Below are 16,265 nucleotides of genomic sequence, written 5' to 3' on the forward strand. Positions count from 1 at the left end.
AGCTCCCATCTGAGCGACCTTCCTATTAATAGAGACACCCCTCTGGAGTAGGATGTGTGGCATGAATGGGCAGACCACTGTATCCACGGTTTCGACAGGACTTTTGTAGTTTCAGGTGTCAGGTGGGTCTCCTGCAGGCACAGCACATGTGGTTGCCAGGAGCGTACTAAAGAATTTATTGCTGATCGCTTTCTGGCTGATCCCATGCCCCTGACATTCCAGGACACACAAACTATCCCCGCCATAGGCTGGGGAGAGTCGATCGGGTCCGGATGAATTTCTTTATATTGTTCCGACCGTCAGGAGTCCCACCCCGACACCCGGTTACATTCTTATTATACATCATGCAGCAGTATTTCAGTGCATTTTTAAGATCATCTTGGAGCTCTTGATGCGTACAATTTGTTAACATTACGGTAGTATACTACCAACTTAACACTTAAACAGCTTATTTTGGAACAAACTTTAAATGCTTTTTCTGTTGAGATAGTATTCGTGGCGAACTGGTATTAGGGGGAACCTACTTAGCATAGCTTTAATATGGGCTATACTTGAGATACTGTTATATAGATCAATAATAGAGGCCGACTTTAACATGGTGGGCATTATCTAGGTGGGCCCCCTTGCAGGGGGGGGGGGGATCTCTCCTCTTTGGGCACTTCCACGTTACCTTTCTCTATATAAACGATAAATTTCGCTATGCCCGGAGCAGAAGACAGGAGGGGGAGAAGGGGGGGGGGGGGAAAGGAGGTATAGGATAGGTCAGAAGGAAGGGGGGGGGGGATTAATGGTACCAAGGGGGGGGGGAAGGCTCACCGCCATCTTCGGGGGGGAACAAGTCGAGCAGCCACAATAGTTTGCAGGAGTCTCAGTCCTGTGTCTCAGTCTCAGATATGGTCTCGGTATGTCTGGGGCACAGTTTCTGATGCGCAGTCATGTGGCTTTTAAAGGTATGTTCGTGTGTTTACACGGGAGTCCTGGCACCTGGAGGAAGAAAGGAGTGGGGTTATGTATACATTACAGCCCTTCTGGACGACGTCTGGTAGCCAGCCACTCTTCTGCTTCGGATGGGGTAGAGAAGAAGCGGGCACGGTCTCCGTCTGTCACTCATAGTTGTGCCGGGTACATCATGGAGTACGGGAGCTGCAGGTCTCGAAGTTGCCTTTTGATTCCGAAGAACGATGCTCGCTGTTTTTGGAGGTCCGCTGAGAAATCTGGGAAAATGGATACTGTGGCGTTGTCATATCGCAGAGTTCCTCTTTTTCTAGCAGCTTGTAAAATTATATCTCTATCACGAGAGTTGAGTAGTTTAGCCAGCAAGGGTCTAGGTGGTGCGCCTGGTATGGGCGGCTTCATGGGCACCTGGTGGGTTCGCTCAATCACAAACACTTGTGATAGTCCGGCATTGGATATAGTGGCATCCCACAGCAGTCCCCAGCAGTAGTAGTGATATCCCACAGTGGCCCCCAGTAGTAATAGTGACATGCCACTGCAGCCACTAGCAGTAATAGTGACATCCCACAGCGGCCCCCAGTAGTAATAGTGATATGCCACAGTGGCCTCAGTAGTAATAGTGACATCGCACAGCGGCCCCAAGCAGTAATAGTGACATCCCACAGCAGCCCCAGTAGTAATATTGACACCCCACAGCGGCCCCAGTAGTAATAGTGACACCCCACTGCGGCCCCCAGTAGTAATAGTGACATCCCACAGCGGCCCCCAGTAGTAATAGTGACATCCCACAGTGGCCCCAAGAGTAATAGTGACATTCCACAGCAGTCCTCAGTAGTAATAGTGACATCCCACAGCAGTCCCAGTAGTAATAGTGGCATCCCACAGCGGCCCACAGTAGTAATAGTGATATGCCACAGTGGCCTCAGTAGTAATAGTGACATCGCACAGCGGCCCCCAGCAGTAATAGTGACATCCCACAGCAGCCACCAGCAGTAATAGTGACATCCCGTAGTGGCCCCAGTAATAATAGTGACATCCCACAGCGGCCCCCAGTAGTAATCATGACATGTCACACCGGCCTCAGGAGTAATAGTGGCATCCCACAGCAGTCCCCAGCAGTAGTAGTGATATCCCACAGTGGCCCCCAGTAGTAATAGTGACATGCCACTGCAGCCACTAGCAGTAATAGTGACATCCCACAGCGGCCCCCAATAGTAATATTGATATGCCACAGTGGCCTCAGTAGTAATAGTGACATCGCACAGCGGCCCCAAGCAGTAATAGTGACACCCCACAGCAGCCCCAGTAGTAATATTGACACCCCACAGCGGCCCCAGTAGTAATAGTGACACCCCACTGCGGCCCCCAGTAGTAATAGTGACATCCCACAGCGGCCCCCAGTAGTAATAGTGACATCCCACAGTGGCCCCAAGAGTAATAGTGGCATTCCACAGCAGTCCTTAGTAGTAATAGTGACATCCCACAGCAGTCCCAGTAGTAATAGTGGCATCCTACAGCGGCCCCCAGTAGTAATAGTGACATCCCACAGTGGCCCCAAGAGTAGTAGTGACATTCCACAGCAGTCCTCAGTAGTAATAGTGACATGCCACTGCAGCCACTAGCAGTAATAGTGACATCCCACAGCGGCCCCCAGTAGTAATAGTGATATGCCACAGTGGCCTCAGTAGTAATAGTGACATCGCACAGCGGCCCCAAGCAGTAATAGTGACATCCCACAGCAGCCCCAGTAGTAATATTGACACCCCACAGCGGCCCCAGTAGTAATAGTGACACCCCACTGCGGCCCCCAGTAGTAATAGTGACATCCCACAGTGGCCCCAAGAGTAATAGTGGCATTCCACAGCAGTCCTCAGTAGTAATAGTGACATCCCACAGCAGTCCCAGTAGTAATAGTGGCATCCCACAGCGGCCCCCAGTAGTAATAGTGACATCCCACAGTGGCCCCAAGAGTAGTAATAGTGACATCCCACAGTGGCCCCAAGAGTAATAGTGACATTCCACAGCAGTCCTCAGTAGTAATAGTGACATGCCACTGCAGCCACTAGCAGTAATAGTGACATCCCACAGCGGCCCCCAGTAGTAATCATGACATGCCACACCGGCCTCAGGAGTAATACTGGCATCCCACAGCAGTCCCCAGCAGTAGTAGTGATATCCCACAGTGGCCCCCAGTAGTAATAGTGACATGCCACTGCAGCCACTAGCAGTAATAGTGACATCCCACAGCGGCCCCCAATAGTAATAGTGATATGCCACAGTGGCCTCAGTAGTAATAGTGACATCGCACAGCGGCCCCAAGCAGTAATAGTGACACCCCACAGCAGCCCCAGTAGTAATATTGACACCCCACAGCGGCCCCAGTAGTAATAGTGACACCCCACTGCGGCCCCCAGTAGTAATAGTGACATCCCACAGCGGCCCCCAGTAGTAATAGTGACATCCCACAGTGGCCCCAAGAGTAATAGTGGCATTCCACAGCAGTCCTCAGTAGTAATAGTGACATCCCACAGCAGTCCCCGTAGTAATAGTGGCATCCCACAGCGGCCCCCAGTAGTAATAGTGACATCCCACAGTGGCCCCAAGAGTAGTAGTGACATTCCACAGCAGTCCTCAGTAGTAATAGTGACATCCCACAGCAGTCCCAGTAGTAATAGTGGCATCCCACAGCGCCCCACAGTAGTAATAGTGGCATCCCACAGCGCCCCAAGAAGTAATAGTGACATCCCACAGCGACCCCAGTAGTTATAGCACCCTCCTGAGACCCATATACTTACCCCTTCCTCCTCATGAAGCGCTGCTGCTCCTCTGCTTGGCACTGCTAGCGGCGCTGATCCCAGGTGCACAGTCTGACCTCAGTGTACGCTGCCGGAAGCCTCCTTTCCCTGCTCTCGCGGAACCTAAGAGGAAACGTCAGGGGAGGTGAGAGGAGGATCCCGGCTGCACATTAACGTCACAGTGTGCGCCGGGATTAGCTCCGCAGCTGAGTGAATATCGGCATGTGCTGCTGCTTAGCCCAATTCCTCCCATTCTTTATGTGCTATTTTTATTTTTCTTGCCCAGATGCAGGACTTTGCATTTCTCCTCGTTAAACATCATTGTGTTAGTCGCCACCCACTGTTCAAGCTATTCTACATCTTTTTGAATACTCTCTCTCTCTTCCCCAGTGTTAGCTATCCCTCCTAGCTTTGTGTCGTCAACAAGTTTGATCAGTTTACCATTATTTCCCTTCTCCAGATCATTTATAAAAATGTTGAACAACACTGGGCCTAGGACAGAGCCTTGTGGTACCCCACTTGATACATTCTTCCACTTGGATGTGCAGCCATTTATGTCCACTCTTTGAGTACGATCACTCAGCCAGTTGTGAATCCACCTACCAGTTGCCTTGTCAATCCCATACTTGGTCATTTTTTCAATAAGTATGGTATGAGAAATGCTTTACTAAAGTCAAGATATACTATATCCAGCGCATTTCCCTGATCAACCCACTTGGTTATTCTGTCATAGAAGGAAATTAGATTTTTCTGGCATGACTTGTTTGTTACAAATCCATGCTGGCTCTGGTCAATTTCTCCATTTTTATCCAAGTACTTGCATACATGCTGTGTAATAATTATAAATGTTAGGCTCACAAGCCTGTAGTTTCCTGAATCTACCTTCTTCCCCTTTTGAAGATAGGGACAGCATTGGCCCTTTTTCAATATTAGGGGCATACTGTAGGATAAGGAAGGGGGAGTGTCAAGGGAACACTGTATGATAAGAGGGGAAGAACTATTAGGGGCATACTGTGTGACATGGGGAAAAGAGCTGTGTGTGTGATGTCCATGACATCACACACACAGCTCCGCTGCATCCATCCTGATCCCCAGACATCACACACACAGCTCCGCTACATCCATCCTGATACCCAGACATCACACACATACAGCTCAGCTACATCCATACTGATCCCCAGACATCACACACACAGCTCCGCTACATCCATCCTGATACCCAGACATCACACACATACAGCTCAGCTACATCCATACTGATCCCCAGACATTACACACACAGCTTACATCCATCCTGATCCCCGGACATCTCACACACACAGCTTCGCTACATCGATCCTGATCCCCAGACATCACACACACAGCTCCACCCACTCCATCCATCCCGACCCCCACAGCTCCAACACACACACCATAGTCCTGAATCCACTGATCTCCATGGTCATGTGATCCCTCACTCCTCCCACACAGGGTATCACATGATTCTACCCCCCCCCCCCCCCCTTCCCTCCTGTCAGGACTGAATGGAAAAGATTAGTCGGCGCTAGGGGGCAGTGTGGGCTCTGTGAGAGGCTTATGGCAGACTGGGCTGTGCGGGAAGCTAATCTGCAGCCAGTCAGTCACACGTCGCACCGGGCAGAGCGAGGACAGGACGGCCAGTAGGCGTTGGTTCTCCTGCAGCAGCTCCAATAGTAGTTCCTTCACCCGCCAAATGGCTGAGCTGTCACCCCCTCACTGATAGCACCAGGGGCATCCTGCACCCAGCTTGCTACGCCACTGCCCTTAGCTCAGATGTGACACCGCCCTCACTGGGAGACATCTGGTGCATTTTAGGCGGTCCTGGATCTGTTTGCCCTGTGTGATTACTGCCCAGCATGAGTACATCAGTGAATAGAGGGCACTCAGTTACTGCACAGCACGCAGCAGGGACAGAGAAGGGGGACTAAGCACCAGGGCGTCCAGCCCCGAGGCTCCGCCTACAGCAGCCAACTATCTCCTCCGCAGGCTCTCTTCTGCTGAGGCCCGGAGAGCACTGGCCGCTGAGGAGCGGGAAATAAGCCGTGCGCTGACAGGCCGAGCCGTAGCCAATCACTGCTCAACTCCTGCAGTACAAGGGGAGCGCTGTCTGGGAGCTGGCCAATCACTGCTCAGCTCGTACAGTACATGGGGGAGAGCTGACAGGAGGCTAGCCAATCACTGCTTAGCTCCTTCAGTACATGGGGAGCGCTGACTGGAGGCTCTGTAATTGGTGCATTGCTTGTTCTTGTGGTGTTTACCCTCTTTATCAGGCCCGCAGAGAACAAGAGCGCAGGGCGGTGGAGCACGGGAGGAGGAAGTACACAGGGCTGTGATGGGGAAGAGGACAGTATATGGGGGATGTGATGTGGGGGACAGGACAGTATATGGGGGCTGTGATGGAGGAGAGGGCTGTATATGGGAGATGTGATGAGAGAGGACAGTATATGGCGGATGTGTTGAGGAGGAGAGGACAGTATATGGGGGATATGATGAGGAGAGGGCAGCATATGCGGGATGTGATGAGGGGAATGGGACAGTATATGGGGGGAATGGGACAGTATATGGGGGGAATGGGACAGTATATGGCGGATGTGTTGAGGAGGAGAGGACAGTATATGGGGGATGTGATCAGGGAGAGCACAGTATATGGGGGATGTGATGAGGAGAGGGCAGCATATGCGGGATGTGATGAGGGGAACAGGACAGTATATGGGGGGATGTGATGAGGGAGAGGGCAGTATATGGGGATGTGATGAGAGAGAGGACAGTATATTGGGGATGTGATAAGGGAGAGGACAGTATATGGGGGATGTGATGAGGAGGAGAGGACAGTATATGGGGTATGTGATGAGGGAGGACAGTATATGGGGGATGTGATGAGGGAGAGGACACTATATGGGGGATGTGATGAGGAGAGGGCAGCATATGCGGGATGTGATGAGGGGAAGAGGACAGTATATGGGGGGATGTGATGGGGGAATGGGACAGTATATGGCGGATGTGTTGAGGAGGAGAGGACAGTATATGGGGGATGTGATCAGGGAGAGCACAGTATATGGGGGATGTGATGAGGAGAGGGCAGCATATGCGGGATGTGATGAGGGGAAGAGGACAGTATATGGGGGGATGGGATGAGGGAGAGGGCAATATATGGGGGTGTGATGAGAGAGAGGACAGTATATGGGGTATGTGATGAGGGGAGAGGACAGTATATGGGGGATGTGATGAGGGGAGAGGACAGTATATGGGGGATGTGATGAGGGGAGAGGACAGTATATGGGGGATGTGATGAGGGGAGAGGACAGTATATGAGGGATGTGATGAGGGGGAGAGGACAGTATATGGGGGATGTGATGAGGGGCAGAGGACAGTATATGCGGGCTGTGATGAGGGGAGAGGACAGTATATGGGGGATGTGATGAAGGAAGAGGACAGTATATTGGGGATGGGATAAGGTGAGAGGACATTATATGGGGGATGTGATGAGGAGCAGCAGACAGTACATGGGGGATGTGATGAGTCTTAAAGAGGTGGCCTCTGCAGTAATAGTGTCCCCCCACAGTTGCCTCTGCAGTAATAGTGACCCCCCACAGTGGCTTCTGCAGTAATAGTGAACCCCCATAGTGGCTTCAGCAGTAATAGTGACCCCCCCCCCCACAGTGGCCCCAGTAGTAAGTGTTCCCCACAGTGGCCCCAATAGTAAGTGTTCCCCACAGTGGCCCCAAGTAGTAAGTGTTCCCCACAGTGGCCCCAGTAGTAAGTGTTCCCCACAGTGGCCCCAGTAGTAAGTGTTCCCCCAAAAGGACCCCCACAGTGGCCTCTGCAGTAGTAGTGTTCCCCCAAAGGGACCCCCACAATGGCCTCTGCAGTAATAGTGTTCCCCCAAAGGGACCCCCACAGTGGCCTCTGCAGTAATAGTGACCCCCCACAGTGGCCTCTGCAGTAATAGTGACCCCCCCCCCACAGTGGCCTCTGCAGTAATAGTGACCCCCCCCCCCCAGTGGCCTCTGCAGTAATAGTGACCCCCCCCCCACAGTGGCCTCTTCAGTAATAGTGTCCCTCCACAGTGGCCTCTGCAGTAATAGTGACCCCCCCCCCCCACAGTGGCTTCTGCAGTAATAGTGACCCCCCCCCCCCCCCACAGTGGCCCCAGTAGTAAGTGTTCCCCACAGTGGCCCTAAGTCGTAAGTGTTCTCCACAGTGGCCCCAGTAGTAAGTGTTCCCCACAGTGGCCCCAGTAGTAAGTGTTCCCCACAGTGGCCCCAGTAGTAAGTGTTCCCCACAGTGGCCCCAGTAGTAAGTGTTCCCCACAGTGGCCCCAGTAGTAAGTGTTCCCCACAGTGGCCCCAGTAGTCCGTGTTCTCCACAGTGGCCCCAGTAGTCCGTGTTCTCCACAGTGGCCCTAGTAGTCCGTGTTCTCCACAGTAACATAGTAACATAGTATGTAAGGCTGAATGAAGACAATGTCCATCTAGTCCAGCCTGTCTATCCTACTGTGTTGATCCCGAGAAAGGCAAAAAACCCCAAGGCCAGAAGCCAATTAGCCCTTTTGGGGAAAAAATTCCTTCCCGACTCCCTAATGGCAATCAGACTGTTCCCTGGATCAACCCCTAATAGTTCCTACCTGCCTGTATACCCGGATTGACACTTTACCTAATATTTATATCCTGTAATATCCTTCTTCTCCAGAAAGACATCAAGTCCCCTTTTAAACTCCTCTATGGATTTTGCCATCACCACTTCCTCCGGTAGAGAGTTCCACAGTCTAACTGCTCTTACAGTAAAGAATCCGCTTCTATGTTGGTGATGAAACCTACTTTCCTCTAATCGTAGCGGATGTCCTCTTGTTACCGTCGTGGTCCTGGGTGTAAACAGAGCGCGGGAGAGATCCATGTGTTGTCCCCTCATGTACTTATACATGGTTATTTGGTCGCCTCTTAACCTTCTTTTTTCTAGAGTAAATAGTCCCAATTTGGATAGCCTCTCTGGGTATTCCAGTCCCGTCATTCCATGTATTAGTTTAGTTGCCCTTCTTTGAACCCCCTCAAGCACTGTGACATCTTTCCTGAGCAGCGGTGACCAGAATTGTACGCAGTATTCCATGTGAGGCCTGACAAGTGCCTTAAATAATGGAAGGATAATGTTCTCGTCCTTCGCCCCTATACCTCTTTTAATGCACCCCAAGACTTTATTTGCCTTTGCAGCAGCTGACTGGCATTGGTTACTCCAGTTTAGTCTATTATCCAATAATACCCCCAGATCCTTTTCCATATCACTTTTCCCTAGTGGTACCCCATTAAGTGAATATTTGTGACATCCGTTTCTCCTGCCCATGTGCATAGTCTTACATTTTTCAACATTGAACTTCATTTGCCATTTTTCTGCCCAAGCCCCCAGCTTATCCAGGTCCATTTGTAGCCGCACATTGTCCTCCGTTGCATTAATTATGTTGTATAATTTTGTGTCATCTGCAAATATTGATATTTTGCTGTGCAGCCCCTCTATCAGGTCATTGATAAATATGTTGAACAGAGTGGGGCCTAATACTGAACCCTGTGGCACCCCGCTAGCGACTGTGGTCCAATCAGAGTACGCACCATTTATTACCACCCTCTGCTTTCTATCATTGAGCCAATTTTTTACCCACCTACACACGTTTTCGCCTAGTCCGAGCTGCCTCATTTTGTATATTAGCCTATTATGTGGCACGGTGTCAAAGGCTTTAGAGAAGTCCAGATATACAAGATCAATAGATTCTCCCTGGTCCAGCTTAGAGCTTACTTCATCGTAGAAACTGATCAGATTTGTCTGACATGAGCGACCCTTCATGAATCCATGCTGGTGAGGAGTTATTCCCTTATTCTCCTTGAGGTACTCATCGATGGCGTCTCTCAGAATCCCCTCGAAAATTTTTCCCGTTACTGAAGTGAGACTTACTGGCCTGTAGTTACCAGGCTCACTTTTGCTCCCTTTTTTGTAAATTGGAACCACGTTGGCAATGCGCCAATCCAATGGTACTACACCGGTCTTGATAGTGTCTAGAAATATTAGGTATAGTGGCCTAGCTATCTCGTCACTTAGTTCCCTTAGTATCCTTGGGTGTAATCCATCTGGGTCCGGCGATTTATCAATTTTAGTTTTCTTTAGACGCTTCCGCACTTCCTCCTGCGTTAGGTATGAGATATTTTGTGAGGGGTTCGTTTTATTCCCCTGCATCTCGTGTGGCATTTCCTTTTCTTTTGTGAATACACTTGAGAAGAAACTGTTTAGTAGATTTGCTTTCCCTCCGTCATCATCAATGATTTCTCCTGCATTGTTTTTTAAAGGGCCAGCGCTCTCCCTGCAAATCCTTTTGCTGTTAATGTAGTTGAAAAATAGCTTCGGGTTGTTCTTGCTCTCTTTGGCGATCCGTCTTTCTGCTTCCTCCTTGGCAGTTTTGATCGTATCTTTGCATATTTTGTTTTTTTCCCTGTATGTTTTTAGCGCTTCTTCGCTTCCTTGTTGCTTTAGTAGTTTGAACGCTTTCTTTTTTTTCATTTATTGCCCCGCTTACCGTCTTGTCGAGCCACATTGGTTTCCTTTTAGTTGAGTTTCTTTTATTTTTAAAGGGAATGAACTGTTCACATGAGGCGATTAGAATTCTTTTGAACTTTTCCCATTTGTCCTCCGTACTGATATTTTTGAGGATGTTGTCCCAATTAATGTTACCGATAGCAGTTCTAAGCTCATTAAATTTTGCTTTACTAAAGTTTAGTTTCTTTGTCACTCCGTGATAAGGCTTCCTATTGATTGACAGCTGGAAGTTGATTATATTGTGGTCACTGTTCCCCAAGTGCCCCTCAACCTGCACCCCCTTTATACGTTCCGGTTTGTTGGTTAGTACTAGGTCCAGAATGGCCCTCCTTCTTGTTGGTTCCTGCACAAGTTGGTTCAGGTAATTGTCTTTAATTACTCTAAAGAATTTATCACCCCTGTGAGATTTGCAGGTTTCGTTCTCCCATGTTATATCTGGATAATTAAAGTCCCCCATGATAATTACTTCGTTTCGCTTTGACACCTCTTCTATCTGCCTTAGTAGTAAGTTTTCAGTTTCTTCTGTTGCTTTTGGTGGTCTATAGAAGACCCCTATCAGGATTTTGTTATTTTTTCCTCCCTGTATTTCTACCCACAGAGATTCCACCTGTTCGTCTCCTACCCCTATATCCTCCCGTAGCCTCGGCTTCAAGTTCGATTTGACGTACAGACATACCCCTCCCCCGTTCTGGTTCCTTCGGTCTCTTCTGAAGAGATTGTACCCCTGCAAATTCACCGCCCAATCGCACTTATCATCAAGCCATGTTTCCGTAATTCCGACTATATCATAGTTTTCATCAGTCATTCTCGCTTCAAGCTCACCCACTTTACCAATCAGACTTCTTGCATTCGTGGTCATACAATTTATATCATTTTTTTTGTTTTTTAAATTTGTTTTGTTGCTATTCGTACTTATGGCTGATCTATCAGTTCTATCTGTACTAACCCCACCCCCTGCTCGACCCCCATTCCCTTTGCTTGGACCCGGATCGCTAGTTACACTGGCTACCCCACTATTTCTCATTTTACCCCCCCCCCCCCAGTCCCTAGTTTAAACACTCCTCCAGCCTTCTAGCCATCTTATCCCCCAGCACAGCTGCACCCTCCCCATTAAGATGCAGCCCGTCCCTACGGTAGAGCCTGTAGCCGACAGCAAAGTCAGCCCAGTTCTCCAGGAACCCAAATCCCTCCTTCTTACACCAACTCCGGAGCCACTTGTTTACCTCCCTAAGATCCTGCTGCCTTTCTAGTGTGGCTTTAGGTACAGGTAGTATTTCCGAGAAAACTACCCTGGAGGTCCTCGCCCTGAGCTTGGACCCTAAGTCCCTGAAATCATTTTTGAGGGCCCTCCATTGACCTCTAACTTGTTCATTGGTGCCAACGTGCACCATGACCGCTGGATCCTCACCAGCCCCTCCCAGTAATCTGTCAATCCGATCCGCGATATGTCGAACTCGAGCGCCAGGAAGACAACACACCGTTCGACGATCCCGGTCTTTAAGGCAGATTGCCCTCTCTGTCCCCCTAATAATTGAGTCCCCCACCACTAGAACCTGTCTAGCCTGCCCTGCGCTCCCCGTCCCCGTCTCACTGGAGCAGTCATCCCCCTGGCGTTCAGAGGGCATGTCGTGCTGCAGCGGTGCTGGCTCTGTAATGGCATCGCCCTCATCTGCCAACGTTGCAGACATGTTGGGTTGTGCCAGTTCAGGACCAGCCTCTCTAGATCTATTCCCTCTACGCCTCCTTCTATCTGACACCCAGCTGACTGCCTGCTCCCCCTGCACTTCCGTACTACCATCCGCCCCCGCCTCTACCCCAGCGAGTGTCTGCTCAGTGAGCACCAAACTCCTTTCCATGATGTCAATGGCTCTCACTGTTGCCAGTTGCCCATTTAGATCCAGAATTTGGGCTTCTAAATGTGCGACGTGCACGCATCTTGCGCAACAGTATGCACCCTCGATCGGCTGATCAAGGACCGCATACATTGCACAAGTAGCACACTGGATGACATTGCCAGACATGGAGCTCATCCTAATGGGGATCTACAATTTACTTGTGGAAGTAGTGAAGATAGACTTGTTCACACTCCGCTCACACGCTGCTGCAACCGCTCACACGCTGTTGCAACCGCTCAACCGCTGACCCGCCGCTGCAACCGCTGACCCGCCGCTGCAACCGCTGACCCGCCGCTGCAACCCCTCACCCGCCGCTGTCTCTGTGCAACCACTCACGCTGCTGCTCTCGCGCAACCTCTTACCCGCTGAGACTTATGCGCAACCGGTCACTTTTTTTTTTTTTTTTTTACCCCCCTCACAAACACTTAGACCCCCAGACACACACACACACAGAAGACACAAATAACCAGATACACAGAAGACACACACTTAGCTCACAAACACACACAGAAGATACTTATCAGCTCCTCCACTCCTCCTGGTGACGTCACCCGCTGTCCCGGCGGCCACTCACTCTGCCCTCCTGTCTCAGCTGCTCCGTTCTGGTCCCCTCCGCTGCTGCTGGCGCTGGACTCCTGGTGGCCTCTTGGCGCCGGCTACTGCGCTCCGGTCTTCTCCTTGCTGCCCCCGCACCTGCTTCGGCGCTGGTATCGGCTGCTGAGCTGCTCCGCTGTCCCCTTCAGCCCCCTGCTCGTGCCTCCGTCTTGTGCCGCTGCTCCTGGCGTCAGCTCCAGTAGTACGTGTTCCCCACAGTGGCCCCAGTAGTATGTGTTCCCCACAGTGGCCCCAGTAGTACGTGTTCCCCACAGTGGCCCCAGTAGTAAGTGTTCCCCACAGTGGCCCCAGTAGTAAGTGTTCCCCACAGTGGCCCCAGTAGTAAGTGTTCCCCACAGTGGCCCCAGTAGTAAGTGTTCCCCACAGTGGCCCCAGTAGTAAGTGTTCCCCACAGTGGCCCCAGTAGTAAGTGTTCCCCACAGTGGCCCCAGTAGTAAGTGTTCCCCACAGTGGCCCCAGTAGTAAGTGTTCCCCACAGTGGCCCCAGTAGTAATAGTGTTCTCCACAGTGGCCCCAGTAGTAATAGTGTTCCCCACAGTGGCCCCAGTAGTAATAGTGTTCCCCACAGTGGCCCCAGGAGTAATAGTGTTCCCCACAGTGGCCCCAGTAGTAATAGTGTTCCCCACAGTGGCCCCAGTAGTAATAGTGTTCCCCACAGTGGCCCCAGTAGTAATAGTGTTCCCCACAGTGGCCCCAGTAGTAATAGTGTTCCCCACAGTGGCCCCAGTAGTAATAGTGTTCCCCACAGTGGCCCCTGCAGTAATAGTGTTCCCCACAGTGGCCCCTGCAGTAATAGTGTTCCCCACAGTGGCCTCTGCAGTAATAGTGTTCCCCACAGTGGCCTCTGCAGTAATAGTGTTCCCCACAGTGGCCTCTGCAGTAATAGTGTTCCCCACAGTGGCTCCAGTAGTTATAGTGTTCCCCACAGTGGCCCCAGTATTAATAGTGTTCCCCACAGTGGCCTCTGCAGTAATAGTGTTCCCCACAGTGGCCTCTGCAGTAATAGTGTTCCCCCAAAGGGACCCCCACAGTGGCCTCTGCAGTAATGGTATTCCCCCAAAGGGACACCCAAAGTGGCCTCTGCAGTAGGTGTTTCCCCCACAGTGGTCTCTGCAGTTTAGTGACCCCCCACAGTGGCCTCTGCAGTAATAGTGACCCCCCCACAGTGGCCTCTGCAGTAATAGTGACCCCCCACCCCACAGTGGCCTCTGCAGTAATAGTGACCCCCCACAGTGGCCTGTGCAGTAATAGTGACCCCCCCACAGTGGCCTCTGCAATAATAGTGACCCCCCCCCCCCCCCACAGTGGCCTCTGCAATAATAGTGACCCCCCCACAGTGGCCTGTGCAGTAATAGTGACCCCCCCCACAGTGGGCTCTGAGGTAATAGTGACCCCCCACATGTGGCCTCTGCACTAATAGTGACCCCCCCACAGTGGTCTCTGCAGTAATAGTGACCCCCCCCCCCACAGTGGCCTCTGCAGTAATAGTGACCCCCCCCAGTGGCCTCTGCAGTAATAGTGACCCCCCCCCCCCCAGTGGCCTCTGCAGTAATAGTGACCCCCCCTCCCCCCCACAGTAGCCTCTGCAGTAATAGTGACACCCCCCGCCCCCTCCACAGTAGCCTCTGCAGTAATAGTGACTCCCCACAGTGGCCTCTGCAGTAATAGTGACCCCCCACAGTGGCCTCTGCAGTAACAGTGACCCCCACAATTGCCCAAATAGTAATAGTGCCCCCCAACCCCCCATAGCGGCCCCAGTGGTAATAGTGAATTAAGATGAGTCAGCACGATGAACAATAAAATGTCTATGTGCGCAAGAGCGTGTAGACCATTTTTGTAAATAGTATATAAGACGGGCTGAGAGTATATGGGCAGGAGGCTCGCCTATGGATCTGATGAGATGCCTGGGACCTTTACCCTGATTTGACGTGACTTCTGCCTCGATAGAAATCCAGGGCTTCATTTACAATGGGCTCTGGGTCTCTAGAGCGATGGCAGTTTTTGGGGACCGCTATAGACCAGAAATGGAAGGGACCTTTTTATTTGTTTTTAATACTTCTGTCTGCTTCATTGTCCTTTCTCTTGTGTCAGTGGGTCCCAAAATCAATCCTTCCACTATAAGGGGGTATTGCAGGCTAATGCTGAGGATGTGATGTCCTCGGGATGGGTTGTCAGTGGTTGACCAGCTGGGGTCCGCCACTTCGATTCGCCGCCGATCAGCTGATTGTCCGGCTTGTCAGTGCAGCAGGCTGGACATTGTCATTGGTGGTCTGGGTCAGGAGTGTGGTGGGTGGCTTCATTCCCATTGAGATCAGTGGGAGTGATGCTTTCAATTACACTTCCGGATTCTCATTGCAGTCAGAGCCAAAGGTGAAATGGGAGGCATCGCTCCTGTTGGTTTTGGTGAGGGGGGAAGCCATCTATTGCATTTCTAGCCTTGACTACCAATGACTATATCCAGCCCCGCTGTACTGACAGTGAGCCAGAGGATAAACTAATGTAGCGGGGATTCTGAGCGGCGGATCCCCGCTGGTTGACTGTTGGTGCTCTATCCTGGGGATAGGTCATCAATGGTAAAAGCACGGAATAACCCTTTAATTGCCAACATATTCCTTACATATACTTTTGATGTATATATTCTATATATATTGATATTTTATCAATTGCAGCTTGAACAAGGTAGTAAATGGTTGGCTATCTATCAGTTCCATGGAAATAGAGCCGTGCTCACACATTAGCAGTATAACTCCATTCACAAGGGGGCTAGGGGACTGCCATTCTCGTGATCACTGGAGGTCCCGGTGGTCGGTCTCCCAGCCTCGTACATTTATCTCCTAGTTTTCCTGGTGGTTTAGGGTAGAAGAACGGGTTCAAATGTATTTCACTTCACACTGTGAGGTGCCCCTAAGTGGTTTAGGGAGTTTTGACCAAAGTGATTATATGTTGCACAGGGCTTTTGTGGGTTCAGCTATTTCCAGTTCAGCAACAGAACTACCCTGCACTTCTTTTAATGTTTTTATGGGTTCAGGTGAGAAATGTTAAGATAAAGTAACTTTTAAAAAGGTTGAAATGCTTTAGTATGGAAAACTAATTTGAACTAAACGTCTTGTATATAATGTTTATGGCCATCTCTACCACCCCAGCTGAGGCCATGCGGACACACAACTGGATACATAGAAGTGTCGGACAAAGCCTAAGGCCTCATGTCCACTTGAAAAATACAATCCGCGCAGAATCTGCTGCGGATTTGCTTTAAGTGGTATTTTTTTTGCATGCAGATATCCGCACACATTGCTATCAATGTGATAGCAATGTTGCTGATCCGTGCGGAATGCGCGGCAGAATCGAGCATGCCGCTTTTTTTCTCCCGCGCATGAAAAATGCAATTCTTTTAAAATGCCATCCGCGGGTGCAA

The sequence above is a fragment of the Eleutherodactylus coqui genome, chromosome 11 (assembly GCF_035609145.1).
Source record: "Eleutherodactylus coqui strain aEleCoq1 chromosome 11, aEleCoq1.hap1, whole genome shotgun sequence".
Classification (NCBI taxonomy): domain Eukaryota; kingdom Metazoa; phylum Chordata; class Amphibia; order Anura; family Eleutherodactylidae; genus Eleutherodactylus; species Eleutherodactylus coqui.